The sequence below is a fragment of the Bidens hawaiensis genome, unplaced genomic scaffold, assembly GCF_021521415.1.
Source record: "Bidens hawaiensis isolate Kalapana, Puna unplaced genomic scaffold, B.hawaiensis_p1.1 tig00030565_1, whole genome shotgun sequence".
Taxonomy (NCBI): Eukaryota; Viridiplantae; Streptophyta; class Magnoliopsida; order Asterales; family Asteraceae; genus Bidens; species Bidens hawaiensis.
The window spans coordinates 108,202-130,904 of NW_027495106.1; the positions used below are offsets into that span (position 1 = coordinate 108,202).

At 32.2% G+C, this 22,703-nt stretch overlaps 1 pseudogene across 1 annotated transcript; it reads left to right on the forward strand.

The window, feature by feature from the left end:
• Positions 1–1,683: 1,683 nt before the first annotated feature.
• Positions 1,684–22,073, forward strand: LOC143580727 (UPF0613 protein PB24D3.06c-like; annotated as a pseudogene). Its single transcript, XR_013143708.1, has 9 exons — positions 1,684–1,911; positions 4,182–4,258; positions 6,630–6,735; positions 6,831–6,907; positions 7,004–7,069; positions 18,073–18,218; positions 20,486–20,594; positions 20,673–20,737; positions 21,845–22,073. The product of XR_013143708.1 is annotated as a UPF0613 protein PB24D3.06c-like (transcript).
• Positions 22,074–22,703: the final 630 nt, after the last annotated feature.

Consider the following 22,703-nt stretch of genomic DNA (forward strand, 5'->3'; position numbering starts at 1 on the left):
AATATAATGATTTTGCTCTCTGAATTCTCATATATAATAACAAAATAAAGTAAACCAAACCATAAGTAGGGGTGTTTGGTGATAGCCATTAGGACCATATCGGAAATTCGGATCATATCGGAAATTCGACCTGAATCCATATCGGAAATTCGACCATATTGAATCCATATCGGAAATTCATATCGGAAATTCGGACCATATTGAATATGCGAGATCAATTCGGAAATTCGATAGCCATTAGGACCATATCGGAAATTCGGACCATATTGAATATGCGCTTGTGTTTGGTGATAGCCATTAGGACCATATCGGAAATTCGACCTGAATCCATCTATCCGAGATCAATTCTGATTTGATTTAGATAAAATCCGAAATTAACTGAATAACAAAAGTTTTATAACTTTTGGTTCTTAAGATATTACTAGTTTAGAATTTCAACAACCATACAAAACCAATAATACAAACTAGTCTTAAACACAAATTCAAAGTCCAAACTTCAAACAACGGTCTAAATAAACATACATAATCAGAAAATACCACTAAAAACATGTTATTTATTCGGACTAAACAGATAACCGAATAGTTCGAACAACTCGGATTTTTTAAAATTCCTTATCCGAAACCAAATTAGTCATCCAGATTCAAATCAATCCAATTCACTTACTCAAATTTTATTAGATGCGGCTAAACTTACTTACCTAAATTTTGTTAGATGCGGCTAAACGTACCCATTCTACCTTTTTTTTACTAAACATACCATATACCTTAACTTTTTACATTAATACAATTCAAACATTTTTGGTTTCTTTTTTGTCATCTTTATCTTTTATATTATTGTTTTTATTTAAACTTTTTGTTATATTTCAAAAACGATTTTTTAAATAACCAAAAACATTTTTCTCCTTGTTTAAATAAACATTTTTTTATTTAAAAACACGTATTTTTTTTTCTTTAATTGCTTTTCAAGAGGGTGTTGTTTTTAATAGTTTTTAGAGATACTTTGCAATTTTTAAACAAATTCCATATTGTTTGTTGATAAATAGAAAAAAAAATGTATTTACGTAATAAACTGCACAAATTTTATGATTTGAGATTCAAATGCCCAAGGCTATATGCTAATTAGTATTTTAACATGGATATAGTGTTTGTATTTGAAGAGGTGGTTTAATCGGCAAAAAAAAATTCACAAATGTGATAACTTGTATTCTTAAGTCATAATCATAACACAAAAACAGTTTTTATATTTCAAAAGGTGAAACATTAAAGGGAAAAATAAAATAGAAAAAAAATATTGGATGAGAGTAATAAGTCAAATAAAATTATTAAAGGAACCGAAAATTTAGAGGATTAGATATGACGAGGAGAGAATGGATGCACATTTAGCCTATCCCTTCGGTTTTTCAAACACCGTGTCATATCTGCTTGTTTTTAAACAATTAATTAATTAAGTGGCAGCTAAACTAAACATAACCACCTAAGGGGTGTTTAGGATTGCTTATTTTCACAAGCTTATAACTTATAAACTTTTTAAAATATAATAAAATATTTAAGATTGTTTATATTACAAGGAAAAGTTTCGTAATTTACGCTTTTGTAATTCATTAAATTATTAAGAACAGAAGACACCCCTCTGTCATCTACATAACCGTTAAAGCCAAACCCTAGAATCCATTCAGTCAGTCAATGGCTGAAACCAACATGAATCCTGACAACTCATGTTCCTCTCCACCCACATCTTCTTCTTCTTCTTCTTCCACTTCCTGGTTTTCCGGCATTGTCCGCACCCGCAAGTCAAACACCTCCGCAATCGCCTCCAACTCCGCCGTCTCCGGCGCCGGCACCGGCGGTCCTATCAACCGGAAGAATCAGTTCCGTGGTGTCATGTTCAAGTACGGACCTAAATCTATTCAGGTATATATATGAATCTGTAACCTAATTAGTTACAACTTATTATTATTATTATTATTATACGTGATCTGTGTTAGCTTTTAATTGATTTTTGATTAATGTAAGAGATTAATGGTTGTTGCAGTGATGATTAGATTTGAAATTTATTCAAATTTTATGTAAATTTTTAGGTCTTATATTTAGGGTTTGATATTTAGATTTTGATATTAATCCGAACTAGGTAACAAAATCACAGTAACGTGAATTCGGTCGGTAATAGTTACATTTGTTATGCTAAACCTAAAATAATAAATTAGTAAATGGCCAGATTAGTATTGACACTCGTATAGCTTGTGATAAGAAAAATGAATTATGTAAAATTTTGGATCTTATACTTATGGTTTGATATTTGAATTTTTATATTAATCTGAACTAGGTAACAAAACCTGTCATATTCGGTTGGTATCGGTAGGTTCATTATGGTAACGACAATAAACCTAAAAGATAGGTAAGCGTCCAGAATAGTATTGGTACTCGTATAGCTTGTGATAAAAAAACATATTTAAACCGCACGCTGTGATTACGAGTCGACGTGAATTCGACTGAAATCAGATTACGGCGAATTTGGTTGGTATTGGTTAGGTTTGCTGTGGTAACGATAATAAACCTAAAAAATAAATTAGTAAACGCCCATATAATAATATTGGCACTCGTATAGCTTGTGATAAAAAAATATATCTTTAAAATGATGTGTAGTCGTTTGGTAAAATTCGCGCGCTATCGCTGCGAGTTGATGCGAATTTGGTCAAAATTGGGTTACGACACAGGAATGTAACAAAAAATAATTATATCAACACCAAAATACAACAAAATAACGTACTAAATTGTAAACATAAATTAGTAAGCCCCCAAAATATTGTTAATCGTTTTGATCTTGAGGTCTTAATCGTTTTTTGATTATTGTAAGAGATCAATGATTGTTTCCGGTGATGATTTTATTTAAAGTTTATTAAATTTTCTGTTAAATTATCATGGTTAGTTAGTTAGTTAGCAATTTTTAGATCTTGTATTTAGGGTTTGGTATTTGAATTTGATATTAATCGCAACTTGCTAGCACAATGACACGAATTCGGTCGGTATCGGTTAGGCTTGTTATGGTAATGACATAAACTTAAAAGATAAATTAGTGAACGCCCGGAATAGTATTGGCACTCGTATAGCTTGTGATAATCAATTAGAAGTTATCCCTCTGTTTGATCCGTGTTAGTTTTGGATCTTAAAATCGGTTTGATCTTGAGGTTTTAATCAATTTTTGATTATTATAAGAGATCAATGATTGTTGCCAGTGATGATTAGTTAATGTGCAATTTTTGGATCTTATGTTTAGGGTCTGGTATTTGAATTTTGATATTAATCTGAACTAGGTAACAAAACCGCACAGTGAATTCATTTGTTATCGGTTAGGTTTGTTATGGTAACAACAATAGATTGGAGAAACAAATTAGCAAACGCCCAAAATAATATTGTCACTTATAGCTTACAAAAAAAATCGCTGTGGCTGCGAGCCGACACTGATTTGGGTGACAACACCGAACGAAACAGAAAATAAATCCATCAACACCAAAATACAACAAAATAGCATAGTAAATCGTAAACATAAATTAGTAAGCCCCCAAAATATATATTTAAAGAAAGTAACATTGTTTTTGAAAAGAAAACGTATTCAAAATAAAAAAAACAAGAACAACTGAGTTACGTGGCATCACAACAGGCTATCACGTGGACTAATCAAGCTTGGTTCTTCATTAGTGGCACCAACATCTGAATTCTGAAATTATGCAGATATATAAATATCAGTTAAGGTTGAACAAAGTTTATCATCAGAAAGAGAACATTTTGACTGTATGTTGACTACGCGTGTACATCAATATGTTATTCCTTTAATTCTGTTTTATCTTGAGGTTTTAATTGATTTTTGATTATTGTAAGAGATCAGTGATTGTTGCCAGAGAGGATTAGATTTGAAGTTTATTCAAATTCTTCTGCAACTGTCCTGGTTAATTATGCAATTTGGATCTTATAGTTACGGTTTGGTATTTGAATTATGAATTTAATCTGAAATTCTGAATTATCAGTTTATGTTCACATAATACTAGTTATAAAATTTGCTTATGATCTTATTTGCTAAATAAACCTTTTATCATCAGAAATAGAACATGTTGAGACTGTATGTTGACTCTGCCATTATTACATCCTGTAGCCTGGAAATCGATATGTTTTGATCTTTGATGCAGGTCGCGTTTAACACAGGGGATTATAAACAACATGTTGTGTTTATTGGTGGATTGACGGATGGATTTTTGGCTACAGGGTATGTATATTCTTGTCAATATAGTTTTGTTGAATTATAGTTTGAACAAGATTTGTTAACTGATTTTTTTCTTTAACATATGGATAATATGAAAGTAATTAGGTGAACCTGAATTCTAGAGTTTAATATCAAACCTAGTTATTCTTAGTTGGTAATAAGTTACTACATTTTTTTAGTATATTGCTTATTGTGTCTCTACATCCATAACATAATTTCTTCTCGTTCTTTAATATACTTGCCATTATAGTCACCCAAAATCATACATGATATTAAAGAGCTAACAAGTGAATGACTAGTCCTTACCTGATATAGTAGCGAGACAGTTGATTTGTAGGGATTAGGGCTTAATAGCAACATCCCAAAAGTATAATTTTTATTGGATACCTTATGTAAGTACAACGGCTTTTTATAAACGATAGGTGTTTGTTAAAGCAATGTTGGGTGAAATTGAGATATGCAGTAAGGAACCTTTTATAAATGATGGGGTGTTATCGGATCAGACAGGTTGGATTATGGGTCAAAATGGGTTAGGGTTGAAACATGTCTATTTAGGGACTGGTTGAATCGAGCCATGTTAGGTTGACCTGCTGACTTTCTTTTCTTCATTTTTTGAAAATTCTTATGCATATTAAAGTATTAGTTGTAAAGGTCTTAAGAAGTATTTGATTTGATTTGAACCAATAATTTGACAAGAAGCATATTGATTATTTCCACTATGATATGGAAGCTTACAAGTTTTGGTATTTGAATTTGGGAGATGCAAGAACTTGATACAGGAAACCATGAACACTGAGCTTTGAGTTTTCTTAGTGGAGGTCGTACTGTGAAACATAGTTATTAAACATAGTTTTCTTAGGCGAAGCGGTGTTTTCACGCTTTTTAATGATGAAGGCGCTTATCCAGGAGAAAATTTCTGATTTTTTTGATTTGTTTTTGATTTTTTCTATCTTTTCTGATTTTTCTGATCTCTTTTTACAAAAATTAATAAGGATCACCTAAAAATAGGTCAGATTACGTAATTTACTTCAATTATTTTAAAAGGTAACTTTTTTTTGTACTGGCTAGATGTTTTTAATTGCTAAATATATTAAAATTTTACTATTAATATATTTAATATATATTAATGTTTGTTTCCAGTGTTAATTTATTAAAAAAATTGTTTTATTATGTGCGCTTTTTTTTAAAAGCGGGGGCTCTTTTTGTGCTTGAGGCCTGGGCGCTAGGCACACCTTCATCGCTTTAGAGCGCTTCTTGCATTTGATAACTATGCTGTGAAAGGATAGCTTTTTATCACCTACGTCGAAACTTCCAACTGATCGTATTGTTATATTCAAATCTGATTATTCGGGTTAATTGGGTATACATGAATTCGAAATTCTGTACCCTATAAAAGAATCGAGGTTACTATGAGTAAACTGGATACCCAAATTTTCATCCCCCAAACCCTATATACCCGAACCGACCTACCCAAGTCGGAAACAGGTCCGTCATTTTATTTGGGTACCGGTTATTTTTTATTACTGCTGATATCTGAATAAACCAACTGACTCGTTTACGATTCAAGTAGATCAGTTTGAGTATGTCGTATTTCGGGTATGAAATTTCGGTATCCGGTTTACCCGTGGTAATGTCAGTTCGGTCATCAGGTACAAACTTTCAGAATCGGGTATACCCGATTAACCGGAATAAACTTAAGCTATATCAGTGATTTTCAAAATCGGGTTTCTATATAGCAATATGATCGGTTGAAAGTATCCATATCGGTTATAAAAATCTATCCTTTCACATTACTATCTCCCCTTTAGAAAACTCAAAAACATTGGTTCATGGAAACCTGTAGCAAACTTTATGCGTTTAGCAAAGTCATAATACCTGAACTCGTAAGTTTTCATAAAAAGTGGAAATAGTTAGTATGCCTCTTAGAGAATTTAAGAGTTTTTATGCCGCTATGTTTAATTTATAGATGTATATATTTTTTTTCTCAGTTATGGCAACTTTACCATGGAGGAATTATTTTGGGCTCAGAATTTAGTTCTTTATAACTTGATATTGCTAGTTCTTTTTCAAAATGACAAGTTATAGAACAATGAAACAAGTACTTCATTCGTATACGCATATTACAAGTGTATTTATTGAACATTTATTTTGTTTATTTGACTTAAATCTTGGATGACTTTGGAGCCGAGGGTTTTTCTGGAAGCAGCCTCTCTATCCTCATGGATAGAGGTAAGGCCTGCCTACATCACACCCTCCCCAGACCCTACGAATAGATTTTGCTATTTGTGGGATTTACTGGGTACGTTTGTTGTTGTTGTTGTTGACTTGAATCTTGGATGAATTTTGCAAGTCTGAATTATTTGAATTTTGTTAGATACTTGGAGCCACTTGCAATTGCTTTGGAAAAAGAAAAGTGGTCATTAGTTCAGTTTTTGTTTTCATCTTCTTACAGTGGATATGGCATATCAAGCTTGAAAGAGGTATAGTTATTTGTTTTATATTTTGAAATTGATTTCAAAATTATCATTTTAAAGTAAAATGACGGTAAACTTTGGTTTTGTTTATAATATTAAAGGATGCATTGGAGCTTGATCAGTTGATCAATCACTTAATAAACAAAGAAGACTCAGAGGGCACAGTACAGGCTGTCAAGTAACCGCTTTTGAATTTTGTTACTTGAAATTGCATTTAATTTCTAATTAGATGCATGTAATTATATAAATTAATTACATGCTTATTTCTTAACAGGATATTGTTCATTACATGCGTACCAATGCAGCATGCTCTAGAGCCGTTCGTGCTGCTATTTTACAGGTATTATTTTCTCCAATGCAGCATGTGAACAAACGACCGTACACGAAATAGTTTTCTTGTTTGTGATTGTTCGCTAAAAGACTGAACATGTTCACGCTCATTTATGTTCACGCGTTAACAGTATGGACGAACGAAATAAATGAAAATACATGAACAGACATAACCGAGCAAAAACCAGTGAAAAGTAATGTGAAGAACAATGTGTTGGGTCTCAAAAGAGTTTAAAACTAGACTAAGTACAAGCCAAACATTTTTAATCAAACTTATTAACGAATTTAAATGATTGGACATAAACAAAAATAAACAAACGATCATAACTGAATGAATATAAACGAATTTAAATGCACAAACATAAACGAATGTTTATGAACATAAATGAACGAAGGATACATGTGATCATGTTTGTTCGTTTAACTAAATGAACAAAACTTTATGTTCATGTTCGTTTGTTTGTTATATAAACAAACTTCTCGCCGAACCGAACTGTTCACTGAACGTTTGGTGTGTTTCCAGGCCTAAAGAAAACATGGATGTTGTTAATTTGTTAGTAATGGTGATTGTGTTGAATATTATATGTTATTTATTAATAACCAATAATATTGTAAACATATAGGAGATTGTGTAATCTCTAAGATTTGTATTTTTAAATAGATTATCGGTTCCTAATATAGGTAGGTTTAACCTTTTGTATAAAACTCCTTTGATTAATGAAAGACATGAACTTTATACCAAATAATATGGTATCCGTGTGTATCGTGCTTTGAATACCGAACCCTAGTTTCGCTCTCTTCACCTCTCACCGCAACCACTCACTTGCGCATCCTTCTCTCGTTCCTCTTAACCCCATATCTTCTGCTGATTTTACCTAGCCGCCAAGGAGAAGATTCACCCCGCTGTTACGCTAACATACATTAAGAATCTATTCCCTCCACCTTGGAGATGGAAATCAGCAATACAACTCTTGGGCTGAGTTGCTTTGTATTCACTGCCGCACATTCCAGGTGAGCACACACCTCTATTGCAACAAACCTGCTGCCACATCTTCCTCCTCAGACAAAGATGCTGATTCTGAGCTTTGGTCTCGTGTGGATGCTATCGTGCTCCAATGGATATACATCATGATCTCTAATGATTTGCTACACATGATTCTTAAAACATAAAATCACCGCACACAAAGCATGGAAGACTCTTGAAAATATTTCAAGACAATTAGGCATCTTGGGCTGTTCATCTCGAACACAGGTTTGTTGATACGAGACTTGATAAGTTTCCAAATTGCTCCTCCCACTATTAAGCTATGAAGATGTTAGCCGAACAACTTACTAATGTTAATTCCCTGGTTGATGATGAAGGGATATTACATGTTTGAACCAGAATTACGAGAGCGTGACCGTCCTACTACAACAAACAGAGCCGCTGCCAGACTTTTACACAGCCCGTTCCCAACTCTGCATTGAAGAAACTAGGAAAATTTATCAAGCAATAGTTACTGTTAGAGGGACCAGTTATTTAACCTAAACCGATTTGGGTTGAATCCGAAACCGATTTGCAACTATCATTATTAATGTCAGAAGCCGATTTCAGCTGTTTGTTGCCGATTTCAATGTTTTGAATGTTCAAAATCGATTTGGGACCAATTTCCCCCCATAAATCTAGTATAAGTAGATCATCTAGTTAAAATTTGCTTACACCAACTTCAATTCTCCAAATTTCAACGTTCAAGCTACAAATTCCGAGTGCCCAACCACGACAATATTGTTATGATAATCGAAACCAACCGAGCTTCGACGATTTTTAAACACTATGACTTTTGTTTAATGTCGGACAACACCCAATATGCACATTGCAAGTATTGCAAATCGATCTGCCACTTTATTAACGTCAACATTCCAAATATTTACATCACGGGCTATTGATGCTTGACCTTGAGCGGAAGTGATTTTCACCACGTTGCATGCTTTCTGTTGATCAGTTCTTCACGTTGGTAATAGAAAACATGAATGTTATGATAAACCTATAACTAAAACATACCTGTTACAGCAGAGAGAGTAGCCACAGCTGACGAGAATGCTCTAGAAGACATGATAGTCAGCTTTGTCGAGTTCCCCTTTAGGATGTATATTAGTGATGGGGATTATGGTTCTTAAGAATCTGAAAATATGGAGAGTCAAGGGGTCGTGAATTTATGTGTGAGGTTTAGGGTTATGTTGTTATGATGTTCTCCATATATTTGTATACACCCAAGGGGAAACTCTTAATTAGCAAGAAAGGGTAATATGATCCACCAACAATTACCTAGCTAATATAATGATAAGGTATAATTTAATTATTTTGATCTATTATTATATAAATGATAATGATGGCCATATATAAATATACATATCCATATATTTATTCTTACATTTTCCCACTTGGCCGAATAATAATTTATTATGAGCATTAGATTAGTCTGCAGATTTTAACACTCATTTTAGCTTTAAACTCAAACTGGAGCAGAGAAATACAATCATTGAATTGAACATCAGCTCAAGACCCCCATTAATCATACTGTAGTCCTTATTAAAACCTAAGTAGTTATGATAAAAATTTTCAAGTATACTAATTTATCTATATGCATTACGCATGCAGAACATATTAAGAGACATACAAAATCAAAACTGATGAGGAAAATTAATAATTAGTCACTTAAAATTAATCATTCATGTAACGATATACTATTATGCATGATCATTAATAATCACGTCTTTATTATTAGCCCTTTCATAAGACTTGTGGGTAATAAACCTTTAGTTATAGGATCCTTAAGCATATCATGAATGTATTCGATGTGAGAATTTAGTTTCCACAGTTCGTTCATAAACGAATAATTTATTTCATATCGAAATTTAATGCAGCACCTCTCGAACTGTTATTGTTTGAGAAAACGTGGTAGCTGACTTTATCACAATAAGTCTTCAATATATAATTTATATGGAGTTAATAAACTTATGAGTCCAATGATAAATTTTCAACAACATTTATTGATAATTCTGTTGAGATTTAATCAACATATTATGTCATTAAAAATTAGAATGTTGTTATCTGTTCATTATAACTCCTGCATGAGATAGATTATCTTCTGGCGTAAAAATATATTCCGAAAATTACATTTTCTTATTTTTGAATATGACGGAGTTTAGAGTAATCAACCGGTTTGAATTCTCACTTATTCTTTTAAATTATAGTCTCTCATTTTCTTTAAAGATATTTAAATACTCTTTTAGATGCTTCGCATTAATCTAGACATATCTAGTGTGTTGCAATTCGAGTAATATCTAGAGGAGTATAGACTTGAACCCACATAAGGCTTCTACTTAATGAAGCACAAGGAAATAATCTCAGTGATCCTATTATCCTCTAAAGTAGAGCAATATTGTTTGTTACATATATAAAGACCCTTTTAATTTAACAGTTATAGAACAAAACTAATGCCTCTTTAGGTCTATCTCGGTATGTTATGATATCTATCACGTAAGGGATATCTCTTAGAGATCTATCATATCAAAGTATGTATAAACAATACTTAGACTTATGTAGCATATACTTGTCAACATAATGTCATCTATATAAGGATAAGTTTGTTTTTAGTTGCTCCCACTCATCTTGAGATAGGTACATTGATCCACTTAGTTGATGAAAAATATTGTATAAAGGTTTCATCACATTTTGATGTTTGCATTAACCCATACATGGATTATATTGACTGACAAACTAAGTGTTCTTTGACTTTCAGTTTAGAACTTTCAAGTTACTTTATGAACATGTAAATATGCAAGTCAGTTGTTTGGGAAAGTTGTTTAAATGTTCATGTAATGTAGCTCTTAAATCTTATAAGCTACTTGAACAATGATGATCCTCAAAGAAATCTTTTGTAATATGGGTAAGAAGATTCTTTGATGATTTATTCCCTCTTGAATATAACCTTTAATAATTAATCGTGCTTCTTAGTATCTTAACGTTTGTATTGGGATTTAGTTTAGTTATGAACACTCTTAGGTGATTCAACCAAATCCCAAACGTTATTCTGACTTATAGAACTAATTTAGATTGCTAATAATAGCTTTATTCTATTAAGAAGATTGATTGATATTAATGGTTTAATTAGAAGATGTAGGATCAGTAAACTTTTCATCATCCATTTCAACTTTAGTTAAGGAAGTTATATAATCATCAAAGTCAGTAGGTTTTAAAACCCAGATGTGCTCCTGAGTTGATTATTGGGTAATTATTGTTAGAAGTTTCAGTTTTACATATTAGCTTTTGGTTAGGTTGCTATCATTTTCAGGATTCTAAGTGTGTAAGAGTTGGTGCCATATGGTGTACAAGAGGTGTATCGGAGTTAAATTTGGAGTAAAATTTAATGAAATTTAATGACCCTCTTCCCCCCGCCTCTTGTACTTCTGGCAAGTCATTATAAGGACTCTTACTGCTCCCATTGACCTTAGAAACTTTAGGAATTTAGCATGCTTAGGGTCAATATTTAAAGACCAATAGATTCTAATAAAGAAACAAGTTAATGGCATTTGTCGTCGTAGTTTCTTTTGTTTTGAGGATTACTTTAGTTTTGATAAGAAATCTGATTATGCCCACATTTAAGTACTAATGAAACTTTTGTAAGAGTAATATTAGATTCTAAGGAGATAAGTTTTGATGAAACAGTGTCGTGATGGAGCGGTGTCTTGTACAAGAGGTGCAAATTAAGATGATATCAAGTTTTCACACCCCGCCTCTTGCAAATCTTGCAAGTTATGATTAAGACACTTAATGCTCCCACTGATCTTCGAATCTTTTGGAAAGCTACATGAGAAGTTTCAATGATGTACGTGACGTAGGAACCTTTCATTCATACGATAGACTTGATTTGATTTCCTTAACGTCCATATGTCTTAAGAAACTTAGTGACATACTTAGAAGAAATCATATTAAATTAAGTATATGTGAATGGATCTCTTTAAGACCGTGGACCATAGAAGTCATATTAGATACAAGTTAATAGTCGTTAAATGATAAATTATGTCTGAATATTCCATTTGGAATAAGTTCCACGAATGTCAATGAAATATAACTTCGGGTGGACCCATACTTATTCCTTAAGTCTAGTAATGTTTATGGCATCTAACACATGATTTTAAAGTCACTTAGAATGAGATTAGATGAAAAATTATCCTCATCAACCATGTTATGATTTCTCATGAAATTTCGGTTTCAGTAGACGACATTTATAGGTTTCATTTGTCTTTTGTTAAGTTCACATTTGCATGATAACAAAAGTTGTGAAAGTGTTAGTATCATCTAGTTCTATCCAAATATTGATAACAAATAATATGAGAGTTTAAAATAAGGGTGACCTTTTGTTAACTATGCAAATCTCACAACTGTCATAATTTTAGTTTAAGTATAGATACTGAATATTGAATAATCTCCAGAATTTTGTAAGGTATCATAAACCGTAAGTAGAAGATAATTTATATTGGGTGTAATAGTCTTAACATTTAAATTTGTCACTAACACTCATGTTTGTTGATTGTTGATTTTGGTAAGGAAAACGTATAAACTAGACTCAATTTCACATGTGTTAATCGGAATATTAGGATTAGCAGATTTAAATATCATGAATATGTGACTACTGATTTTAGCCAGCAGTTCTTTTTAAATTATGGAAAATTTTGTTGCTTATGCCTAGTATAATGGCATATATTTGCAGCGAGGTTTCTCTTTAGAGAACTTAAAGCTAGAAGTTATACTTGTATTTTGTCTATGAACCTTAGAATTATCCTCTTTTAGGTTTTAGTGGTAGTGAGTTGAATAACATATTATTTTTCAGTACTAGATATTTCTCTTCTTGTACATATGTTGCTGATCAACACACTCATTTTCCTTTGGTACTTCTGAGTGTTATAGTTGATTCTTAAGGCATCAAATTGCACATTGAAAAATTTAGTATTTAATGTACTGGAAAATTGTACTTATTTTTTTATGTGTGAGCCCTTAATTTTATGGGTCATATATTGTACATTATGATGTATTCAGTAATGCCATTTAACTTTATAGTTAGAATTTTAAAGAGTGCATGTATCTTAGGAGTTATTTTGATTATTTCAAAGAAAATGGATTAGTCTTAGGAAAAACCAAATCTAAAATAACTCTAGTGATAGCTTTTATTTAAATACGTTATTGATAATCATAAAAGACATTATGTTTCACTCATTATATGTGTTATGCTCTAGTTTTCAATAGAATAATTTGTTATTAGAAAGAGCAGTAGGTTAGTCATATCATGTCTTGAGAGAGAGAGAGTTAAAACTGAGAAGAGCTAAATGTTAATGAAACTCTTTATGAGACAAAACATATTGGGTTTTAGATAAAGTGGATGATTTGAATGAGATAGTAATTTCTAGGAAGAAAATTATAGTGAGTGGCGTAATGGGATATTAAAGTAAGGCAATTAAAATATGTTTGTAAGATTAATGAAGGATCATTAATGTGAAGATTATTATATTTTAATAAAGATGTGATATGTCTATTATTAACATCAAATAATAGACTACTTTAATTAAAAAAAAATTCTACTTAAATAAAAAAATAAATCACCTTTGGGTAGAACTAAATTTTATTTAAGTATATGTGCAAAACAATTGTAACACATCACCTTTGGCAAAAGTGAACCAATCATTTTAATTATGCACGAGTTAGTTTTGCTTGATTTAAATGTAACACATCACCTTTGGGCAGAAGCGATACATTTAAATCATGTTAGGCTAAACTAACACGGCTTGTATTAAGACTTGAATGACATGTTAGATGTAATGCATCACCTTTGGGCAGAAGTTTATATCAACAATTTATTCAAGTTTGAGCCTTTCTATGTTTTGTAAAATTAATTAATATATATTTATATTGTAAGTGTCTTACAAAACATTAATTAATTAATAGCAAACCAACTGTTACCGCGGATCGAAAATTATGTTTATATAATTAATTAATTAATTATATATTTATATTTTTCGTGTTTTCGGTTTTATGAGATCTCGAAAATTATGAGTTCTCGGTTAACACTTGAGTTTTCGGTTTTTATGAGATCTCGAAAATTATGAGTTCTCGGTTAACACTTGAGTTTTCAGTTTTTATTGGGTTTTCGGTTTTTAATGAGATCTCGGTTTTAATGAGATTTTGGTTTTAGGAGATCTTGGTTTGGCCAAGATTTTGGTGGGCACTCAAATCCAAATTATTTAGGGTAATAATATTTTGGTTTAAATTCTTTAGAGATTAATTTTATTTCCAAGATTTGTTTAATTTTGAAATTTATATTCTCAATAATTATTCAGAATTTAAAAATCTTTGAAGATTTGTTTATTCAATTATTTTAGGAAAAACACAATCATAATCCGAATTTTAACCATAATATGTAATATTTTCGAAAAACCCATGATGAACACGAAGAACATCACGAAAAACCATAAAGTTTTTAACAGGTTTTTAATGTGAAATTGGTTATAAGATTTTTAAACAGTTTATATACAACTAGATTTCAATAAGTTCAAAATTTAATGATAATAAAAAACAGAATTAGGGTTTATCAGATTTTAGTTCATGTCTTCCAGTTTAGATCCAGATTTATGGAAAACATAAAGAACTGATTAATCAACATCGCTCTGATACCACATGTTGATCAGTTCTTCACGTTGGTAATGGAAAACATGAATGTTGTGATAAACCTATAACTAAAACATACCGTACAGCAGAGAGAGTAGCCACGGCTGATGAGGATGCTCTAGACGACATGATAGTCAGATTTGTCGAGTTCCCCTTTAGGATGTATATTAGTGATGGGGATTATGGTTCTTGAGAAATCGAAAATATGGAGAGTCAAGGGGTCACGAATTTATATGTGAGGTTGATAAGATCCCAAATCTTGGTCAAAGATGTTATTGATAAAGGTGGAAAATGAGATGCTGAAGATTTGGGCCCGTTATTATCTATTATCTTAATTTTAGGGCCAGTTATTGTTCCGTTGATGCTTATTTATATCTTCTGTTCTAGTTTTAGGAGAAGTCAATGTTTATTATTATCTAAGTATTAGGTTTTCTTTAACCTTGTATTGGAGACTTCCATCTCGAATTGGGTAATCCGAGACCTCTCATCTTGAATTGGGTTATTATGTTTTAGTAATTGAATTGTTTGTTTGAGTCTAGATTCTAGACTCTTATCATTTGTGTTGATGCTTATTTATATCTTCTGTTCTAGTTTTAGGAGAAGTCAATGTTTATTATTATCTAAGTATTAGGTTTTCTTTAACCTTGTATTGGAGACTTCCATCTCGAATTGGGTAATCGGAGACCTCTCATCTTGAATTGGGTTATTATGTTTTAGTAATTGAATCGTTTGTTTGAGTCTAGATTCTAGACTCTTATCATTTGTGTTGATGCTTATTTATATCTTCTGTTCTAGTTTTAGGAGAAGTCAATGTTTATTATTATCTAAGTATTAGGTTTTCTTTAACCTTGTATTGGAGACTTCCCATCTTGAATTGGGTAATCGGAGACCTCCCATCTCGAATTGGGTTATTATGTTTCAGTAATTGATCGTTTGTTTGAGTCTAGATTCTAGACTCTATCAGAGAGGTTTAGGGTTATGTTGTTATGATGTTAATAAGTTTCTCCATATATTTATATACACCCAAGGGGAAACCCTTGATTAGCAAGAAAGGGTAATATGGTCCATCAACAATTACCTAGCTAATATAATAATAAGGTATAATTTAATTATTTTGATCTATTATTATATAAATGATAATGATGGCCATATATAAATATACATATCCATATATTTATTCTTACACTTTCGTCATATGATTTTTCAAAGATGAGTTGAATAGGCTTTTAAAAACTTCACATTTTTTGCACCGAGCACGGCATGATTTGTCGGACATCAATCACATATTATAAGTTGTCCAAAGTTCTTGGAGCCGGTTTGTGGCAATGATTTCTTGTACGATGAGGTCGTTAATAGATGCTTGGGACCGTTTGGGTGCGGTTTTTGAGGGTTTAGAGGTAGTGAGAAAATGAAAATGTAAGTTATAGTGTTAAAACAAGTGCTGGTTTTCGTTTTGAGAGTGTTTTTGAGTTGTTGTGACTTGTGACTAACCAAAACAATAACTATAAATATATAAAAGTTGTAAAAAGTAATAATATAGATATACGCATTAAATTGATTTGATTTCAACGGATATATTATTTACAGTTAAATCGAAATGGTTTGCAATGGACATATGTAGTCAAACCGTTTTTTATAATCAGTCCCAAACCGGTTTTCGCTGAAATTCTAAACTGTCCTAACCCGATGATTTTAATGGCTCAAAACCGGTTTCTGCAGAATCAGTTTCAAACCTGTTTTCGGGTCGGTTTGGTAAACCGGTTTTTATGGCCCCCCTCTTGTTACTGTTAGTTCATCTGTCAGAACTTTGTTTCATGCTACTAGTCAACAGCCCCATCCGTTCCAACGCCCCAATTCAACCGACTACTCAGATCCCAACTTTAGCCAAAGCTTTAGAGGCCGAGGCTGAAGACTCGGTGGTGTAGGGTGTTGCCGGTCATCCGGCGGCCAGGGTCGCGGGCCATTTTCACAGCAACAAACTCTTTCATAGCACCCATATGGAATGTCAGGTTCTAAACCCACCAACAGCCAATTAGAGGTGGGCATAAAAACCGGTTAACCGAACCGACCCAAAAACCGAACCAAAACCAAATCGGTTTGAAACTGCAGAAACCAGTTTTGAATTGTTAGAAACTGTCGACTTAGGGCCTGTTTGGAGTATTTCAGCTAAAACCAGTTTAAAACCGACTGTTTGGAACCGACTAGAAACCAATTTGACTACATATGTCCGTTGCAATTCATTTAATGAAGTTTGCCGTTGCAAATCGATTTAATTGTAAATCATATATCATTTGAAATCGATTTAATTTTAAATCACCTATATATTTTTTTTACGTTTTACCCTCTTTTACTACTGTTATAAATGATAGTTATTGTTTTGGTTAGACACAATAACTCAAAAACACTTATAAAACGAAAGCCCACTCTCGTTTACTGCACGTTTTCATTTTTCACTGCCTCCATACCCTAAAACATGGCACCCAAACAATTTCAAACATCCATTAACGACCTTATTGTACAAGAAGTCGTTACCACAAACCGAAAACAAGAAATTTGGATAGATTACAACAAATCATCCCATGCTCGGTGCAAGAGATGTAGAGAGTTTACAAAAGCCGATTCAAACCCAGCTTTGAAAAATCATATGATGAAAGCATGCAAGTGAAAAAGACTCTCGCTCAAGGTCAAGCATCAATAGCCTGCTATGGAAATATTTGGAAATTTGACATTAATATGATGATTGATCGATTTTCAATACTTGCAACGCGCGTATTTGGTGATGTGCGACATTAAACACAAGTCGTAGTGTTTAAAAATCGCCGGGGCTCGGTTGTTTTTGATTATCATAACAATATCTCCATGGCTGGCCATCAGGAATCGTAGCTTGAAAGTTGAAATCTGGAGAACTGAACTTGGTGATTTGTATAAAAGATTTGTGTATATTTCTAGGAGATTTGTATTTTAGATTATCGGTTCCTAATATAGATAGGTTTAACCTTTTGTATAAAATCCATTTGATTGATTAACGGAAGGCATAACTCTATACCAAATAATAATTATTATAAATAAAAGTTGAAGGGATGTTATTAAAAGCCTTTTAATAAACTGATTTAAGAGGTTGCATACTATAATATAATTTGAACCACCTTCAACGTGTTTACTTTTTTAGCTAATTTTTTCAATGATTTGTAGTGTCTTCTATTACTTATTCTTGTTGACTTTCAAAGTGTCTTGTTAAAACTTTTGACCACAATAGTTTTCTAAACTTCTTTTTGAAACAAATTATTGTGACTGCTAATCAAATTGTTTAGGCTCCTGTTAGTGATCGGGAATTCAGAGCAACACTCCCCGAGACTGCTACAATGATTGATTTGGCTTCAAAATTAATAAGTGAAGGTCGGGGATCCGAGTTAATGCCTCGGGAAGCGAATCAGGATTCCCCAATAACTGCTTATAGGTGAGTTTTAAAACCTATTTATAATTTGAAAAGTGGATGAATGTATTGCAAACTGTTAAACTTTTAAAATTGCAGAATAACCCAAAGGTCACCAAACTAATTTTTGTATCAAAGTCCCTAAACTTGTCTAAGATGCACGTACTTGTGATTCTTTTTAATGACTTATTAACTCCAAAATTGGTCAAACTTTAATCAAGTGAATATGCAAAAAAAAAAAAAAACTTGTAGTTGTACCGTATTTTTTTTGGGACCAATTTAAGAGTTAACAAGTCAGTATTTTAAAAATAATTCAAAAGTGCGTGCGTTTGAACAAGTTTAGGGACTTTTATATATAAGATTCAGTTTCATTTTTTTTGTGTTTTTTACAAGTTGAAGGACTTTAATATACCAAAAAAATTGGCATAGGGACCTTTTCATAATACAACCCTTTAAAATATGCCTGAACTTGAGAAAATTTCGTGAAGATTCTTTAAGAGGAATATTGGATCGTGTATCAAGTTACTAGATGGTAACATTGAGTTTTATCTGATTAAAGTATGGTTTTAGTCCATGTGGTCGGGCCAAAATAACCTTTTTAGTTCTAAACTACCATATTTGCTGTTATATTTTTATGAAATGACTAAACTACCCATGTGTTAACAAAACTAGTCAGGTGCCCGCACGATGTAGCGGGGAACAATACTCTAGCTCAACTCGAACTTTATACCCAGCCTGACTCACGTTCGTTTAATTATTTTAAATATTTATATAACTTGAATACTTTTAATCACATTTTTATAAAACACATAAGAAGGGAAAAAAATTAAAGTTGAGTAATATTTGGATAAAACTGAGGGTTGAAAGTTGTAAGTATTACTTATATTTTGAATTGAAACAAGTTAAAAAGATAAATGGTTAGATATGTAATTATATGAAAACATGAGATTGTAAACATTTGTCCTTTTAAGAAACTTGTACATTCATGCAGTAATGACTTGTACATTTTAAACCGTCGATCTGTTTTGAAAAAAATTTATATTGAAACGTCGACAAAAATAAGCTCGTTTAAATAGGTATGTTCGGATTTTTGTTAACCGTATTTTTGTAAAACATATATGAAGAAAACCAAAAAGAATAAAGTTAAGAGTAAAAAATGGGTAATCATGAGGGATTAAAGTTGTAACTAATTCTTAAATTTACAAAATCTAAGTAAAGTTGAGGTACTATACTTGTAATTATTTTTATAGAAATCAAATGAACGTGGATGATATGTGTGTAAAAGACAAACTTATCCCTACTTAAACATATACCATGTGCATCATAACTTGTAAAACTCCTAAATTCTATCGTCTTAATTTGCCCATCACTTACATATTATATATAGTATAGATCAAAAATAAAGAAATTTAATAAAAGATATTGTGGCCTTGTGGGTCCCACGGTATCTTTTTTAAAATTTATTAATATTTTTTAGTTTTGCTAACACATTGGTAGTATAGTCAATTCATAGAAATTTAACAGCAGAGGTGGATGGTGGTAAAAGTGTGGAGTTAATTGAAACTAGGGCTGCCAATTTATGACACGGACCAGGTAACACGACATGACACGGGTTTTAACAGCTTTCGTGTCTTAAACAGGTCAACCTGTTAACTTGTTTGTAACCTGTGTATATTTTTAATTTAATAAATAAATAAATATATACTCCTAAAGTCCTAAACCTAAAGTCATTCTTACGTACAACATTTCACTCATGCCCGCCAAAACCGGATATTAATTTTTAATGGATATTATGATTTTCTTCTATGGTTTTTTGTTTCAAGTATGCTATAGATTGGTGGTTTTTTGCTTCAAGTATGTTATTGATTTGGGGTTTTTTTGTTTCAAATATGCTATGGATTATGTATTAATTAAGACTATTATGCTCGTTTTAAAAATTTTGTGTTTCATTACACATGTATTATTCATTGTCTTTAAACAGGTCTATTAGCAGGTCTAACAGGTTAACCTGTTACTAAACAGGTTCGTGTTCGTGTTTGGAAAAAATGACACGATTGGTTATCGTGTCGTTTTCGTGTTTAGTATCACAGGTCATCGTGTTTTATCGTGTCGTGTCCGACATGTTATGACAACCCTAATTGAAACTAGAACGAAACCATAATGACTCGAAAAGGCCAAATTTGAACTTTTGCACTATATGTTATTTTGGCCAAACGACGGAGACTAAAACCGTATATTACTAATTATTTTAACAGAGTATTTTTGTAGCTGATGAACTTATGAACCTGCAGATTTCACTCCCTGTGTGCATACATGGGTGATGATGACATGTTCAGTTCTGATCTCAGTGATGACCAACTCAAACAGAGACTTGGTCACATATGTAACACACCATGCCAGGTATAATGTGCATTTGAAGTATTACAGACCCCCAGCCAATTCTGTACATGATATTATAATGAAGTTTGCATTCTGCAGGTAATATTTTCTATGGCTGATGAATACGTGCCAGATTATGTTGACAAGAAAGCATTGGTGCAAAGGCAAGTGCAGTTACTTCTTTTCACTTGCTCAAATATATAGATGCTTAGGTTTAGATGTGGCAAATTAAGCAGGTCCGGTGGGTTGTGTAACGGGTCAAAATGGGATTTTTATAAAGGAAACTTCACCCAATAGCAAATTAGCAACCAAGTTTCTAAGTGTTATATTAGATTAGAGTCTAAGTCAGTTTTTTTGCTCTAGAGTCGCTCAACTTTCATTAAGTGTTTCAATCCTTTAAATTTTTTTTACAAATATGTAAATTTCTTTAAGAGTTAATTACTCGAATGGTTCTTGTGGTTTGCCCAAATTCCAAGTTTGGTCCTTAATTATGAAAATTACATGTTTGCTTCGCATAGTTTCTGAAATGTAACACGAATGGTCCTTGGGATGGATGAGTGTTAGTTATTCCGGTTAATGACTAAAATACCCTTTAGTCATTTCATATGCACTTAACTGGAATAATATCGCTCATCCATTCCAAGGACCATCTGTGTTACCATTACGTTTCAAAAACAGTGCGAAGTGTACATGTAATTTCTTAAAACTTAAAGGCCAAACTAGCAATTTGCGCAAACCAGAAGGACCATCCGAGTAGTTACTTTTTTATTTTTATTTCGAAGTGTCCTAAATGGAACATATATGAATCCTAGTTATTACTTTTTTCAAGTTAGCTTGAAGTAGGATGTAAACAGTGAAGAAATAAATTCACTTAATAACCAAGTTACATGTTAAGTTTAAGTCAAACCGAAAAAAAAACAATCACTAAATAGTAACCAGGATTCATAAAAGGGATTGTGAGGTCTTGGGTTCAAGTCTGCCCGATGACAGAAATTCACCGTACAAAAAAACATGTATGTTTCATTTGTCTCGCTTAACTTTATTATTATTATTTTTTTTAATAAAGTGGTTTAACAAGGTTAGAATGCCTAAGGAAAGTAGAGCGACTTTAGAGGAATTAAAGTTACACTTTCGATGATCTTTTACTTCTTTAAGTTCATTATATTTAGGCTTTGCCGTGTGACCCAATAGAGATAAATAACCGAAATTGATCCGACCCACTAATAAGTAAACAAATTGAAATTGTCTCATGTATATTATTGTAACTACAGACTGTGTAGAGCAATGGGGGGTGCAGAGAAAGTTGAGATAGAATGGGGAAACCATTCTCTATCTAACCGAGTTGCTGAAGCGGTTGAAGCGATTATGGGTTTTGTAAAGAGTGGGGGCCCTAATGGCTGGGATGATCCTTGGAGTTGACCTAACTGCTGCTTATATCTTCTTTTTCTTGTTATTTTACTGTTACATATTATCCATTTTCTTGATTTTATAGTTTTTAAGTGTTTTATACATTTTCATGTTATATTGTTCTTTTACCTGATTCTTGGTTTTATGACCTAATTTGTGTAAAAAGATACGTACATTTTGGAAGATATGATTCGGTGTTTTGGTTTGAATCCGAACCCATTTGAGTCCGATTTAAGTTTTATTACAAAGAAATGTGAGCATAACAAGAGAGCCGTGGTTGAATTGACTAAGAAGCTTATTTATTTAAGATAAATAATCTTGTTGGTTTCGGAACAAAAAGGGAGCAATCACAAATGCTAATGTTGAGAACATAGAAGATTTGTTCATAAGAAAGAAGATGATAATGTTGAGACTTAATTAAGAACCATGATATGTTATTAATCATGAACCTGTTCAAACATGATCTCTTATAAGACTTCGGATATATCATCATGATCAAGACGTGCATGATATCATGATATGTGCATACTGGATTTGATAATCAACAGTGCATGCTAATTCCTCAAAAAAATCTATTTGAATTGCCATTTGAGCTCTTAGAAGATCGATCTTATATAAGAGGTGTAGGATATCGCCTAGTGCTCAAGGATGGGAGACAAGCAATTGCAGGAGACCCAGGAGTTCATGTTAATGTTTATCTCAAAAAAATCTCTTTGAATTGCC